The sequence below is a fragment of the Poromitra crassiceps genome (genome assembly GCF_964638095.1).
Source record: "Poromitra crassiceps genome assembly, contig: HAP1_SCAFFOLD_734, whole genome shotgun sequence".
Taxonomy (NCBI): Eukaryota; Metazoa; Chordata; class Actinopteri; order Beryciformes; family Melamphaidae; genus Poromitra; species Poromitra crassiceps.
The window spans coordinates 26,802-30,457 of record NW_028151674.1 but is presented as its reverse complement, the minus strand read 5'-3'; positions in this window follow the sequence as shown (position 1 = coordinate 30,457).

The following is a 3,656-nucleotide window of genomic DNA, read 5'->3' as shown; positions in this document are numbered from 1 at the left end:
GCTGTGGCTGTAGTAGGGCTCACACTGTCTCCCGGACCTCTCGAGCACGGACGGGTGCTTGTGTCTCTGCTGCAACAACAGTCTGGTCGGGTTCGGCTCTTAAACGCTTTCTGGCTCGTCTCTTCCGGGCACGATCAGTGTCTGCTTCCCTCCAGCTCTCCCTTTGTCCTCTCGGCTGCTGCTTAAATAAGACAAGCCAGGGGGAAACCAAACTGCCCGCACCTGTGTGCAATTAGTGCCAATCAAACCCCTGTGGCAAGAGTAGAAGGCGTGGCACTCAATCTCTCACCCACACGTCACACACACACACACACATAGACACTAGTCACCCTGTGACACCCCCCCAGACTAAAATGTTCTAGTCCCGAGAACCAGTCATACATCACCTATACCTAAGAGGGGGGTTACCCATGTTTGGCCTCTGGGAGCGTCTTGGTGCCGGCCCGGGCTCCATCTCCTCTCCCACTGCACCTCGGCCCATCGGAAACATCACTCCCCATGTAGGCAAGGGGCGAGGAGCAGTTTCTTGACCAGCAGGTCGAGGGGATTCAGGCGTTGGGTACAGCAGGCAGGGGCGGAGGTGGTTGCGGTGGAGGGTGCGTTCTGGACCATCTCTGCCTTCTGGTCTGATCTTGTAGACAGGAAGGCCTGCATGGTGACGTCCCACCACCACATATGTTCTCCCATCTGTCACTCAGTTTCCCCTTGTTTTGCCTCCGGTGGTCCACCGCTCCTGAAAAAGTGGAATACTCCTTTAAAATGGTCTAAAATTAAATTTCCATACAACTCCTTCTAATATTTTTATTATGATGTGTGTAGGTTATAGTCTGTGTAATGAATGAAACGACTATTACATTTAAATAAGGAAGCACGCGCTGAATGCAGTGCGCCTTGCAGCAGCAGCCTCTCATCAGGTGGAGAGTGGCTACCATGCCTGCATACTGAAATAGCAAGGAGCAAGAGAGATGACATGGACGAACAAATGGAAGTTAACATGTTCATTTAGGTTCTGGAGCAGGGCCATGCCTCAACCGCTCCTCTAATCAATGGTTACCTTGCTTATCATATTATAGCTTATTATATATTATAGTTTATTATACCTGGTCAACCCATCCTGCCCTGTTTGTCTCAGATCTCTCGACTCACGCTCCCTTCCTGTCATTCATCCATCTTCCTATCTCATCCCTAATTCAATCCGGTGCATCTCTCTCATGTCTCAAGTCATTATAGAAAAAAAATGTCGGGAAGAAAATCGGGAAGGAGTAGGCTAGGCAAACGTATCCGCTCCCTCTTCAAGTTCAAGCACTGAGCCCTGAGCCCTGGTTGACGAAAAAACTTTATTTGTTAAACTTTGAATATTTTTTCTATCATTTTCATTATGTATTTACATGTACACTTTCCAAAAATCTGTGGTATTTTGCTTTTGAATATGAATTTATTCAACAATTTGTTAAATTAGTCCATCAAGTTGTCATATGGTGTGGCATGAAAGTTCTTGTATCTAAAATGAAAATGGAGTATACTTTTCTTAAATAACTCACTTTATCATGACCCTTTATCATTACTATCTTGAGATCCAGAATTTCCTTATTATGCAAATTCATGACATTTTCTATTATTTTTCTTTATCATCATGCAAAGTACAACATTATGTCCTCATGCAATTGTTCAATATATTTTAGATTAATTCTGACAAACCTTGTTATAAATCTAACAAAATGCTTGTAGCTCTTGCTGACACTATTTTCCATGTGTTCCATTGAGATTTTTTATGATTTATCACAAAAAGCCGCAGCCGAGATCCTCTCCTCTCTCTCCTTCAGTCTGTCTCTTCCTCACCTCTGTTTCTTCACTGTCATCTTTTTTTCCAAACTAAAGGCAACACACCCACAGACCGGGTCGGATTCAGCATTTAGTTAGTTTTGTCTTTCTTCTTATTTTGTTATTATCCCACAATACCAAACTGCCTAGTCTGAGAGCCTGAGTGAGCACTGATACTTACTGCCTTTGTGTGTGAGTTCATCTTAATATGATTTAATCTTTATATTTCCTCTTAATAAAAAAAACACTTTGGCGAACAATAACAAACGACTGCTCCAGCGCTTCATTTGTGGATGTGAAAGGAACACTTGGAAGGAGAGGTTTGTATGAAAGAGCTTTATTTAGAAATACATTGACAACACACGGGGGGAGGGGTGTGTGGGGGAGGGGACAGCTTATTCTTACTGTGACAGATATGAACATGGACAGTTCTATTTCACACAGGCTTCACACTCTGCAGCCTGGGAAGGCAAATGGCGAAAGTATCTACAAATGAAAAGCTGTATTTCAACAGTTAAAAATAAAATCAGATTTTAGCTTTGTGGCTAAGATCTGAACCTCAGTTTCCAAGAGGAATATGGGAATAAACAACTGCCAAAATAATTGCACAATAAGTGCATAAGTTCGCCAAAATTCAAGACAAGTCAGCAAAATGTATCACACATGCGTTTTGCATTTCAAATGTACAGATTAGAGTACACATTTGTGTTACAAGGTTATGTTTTAAAATGATGTACCTGCCTGTCTATTTAACCTGTCCTTGTCAGACCTGTATGTTAGTAGCACTGATGATAGTCCTCGACTGAAACATTTGCTGCCTTTTAATTCACTTTTTCTTTTGTTGCACTGTTTTGTCCTGCACTATGTAAAATAAAGTAAGTCTTTTTTGCTTGATCTCAGCCTCTGGACCTCCTCTGTGGCTTTTTTAGCCCTGTTACATCTGGTGTGCGGGTACTCTCTTTGACCTCTACTGTTAGTACTTCTGTACCGACGCACCCAGCCGAACTTTTTTAGATGCCTTTTGTCGGCGCAGTCTCACAGCTTTTTCCCTACTTAAAATGATCAAATAAATGATTGAAAGTCAGGTTACAAAACTAATCCAACTAATTTTGTCAGTTTTTTATTCCCATAAAGCATCTTTAGACTAAGGCATTTTTTGGGGGAAATAAAAATAAATAAAATTGCAGCCTTGTTGGTGAAACTGATGGGATGTGCTCACATAACTTTATTTACAGTTATAGTGTCAAATCTTTTTTGTGGGGATTTTTCAAACCCCTCATACAAATCCAGATTTTAGATTTAGATTATACTAAAATATATAAAATGTGCAATACTATATAATTTCATATGTTGTGTAAGGATTTAATTTTCTCTGCTAGATGGGTCTGTCATGATTGATGGGATACAGTTTGTCATTTCAGAAAGTGTGATTTGCATAAAATGTACATAAAACAAAGACCCTGTCCACAAAGAATTTACAACCAAAACTGAAGCTGTAAAGTTTTCATCTGTTAATTTGTCAGTTTATTTTTCTTTTGGATGAAGGAGATATTCAATGAAAAGGAAACCGTTTAACCTGTGAAGTCATGGTGGAACCAGTTTAACTTGTGAAGTCATGGTGGAACCAGTTTAACCTGTGAAGTCATGGTGGAACCAGTTTAACCTGTGAAGTCATGGTGGAACCAGTGAACCTGTGAAGTCATGGTGGAACCAGTTTAACCTGTGAAGTCATGGTGGAACCAGGATATTTAACATCCGGGCTAAAGAAGGCTCCTGTCAGAAGTTTGGACTCTTTAAAAGCTGCGGTGTCTCTTACAGATGTGAAGCTCTAATAG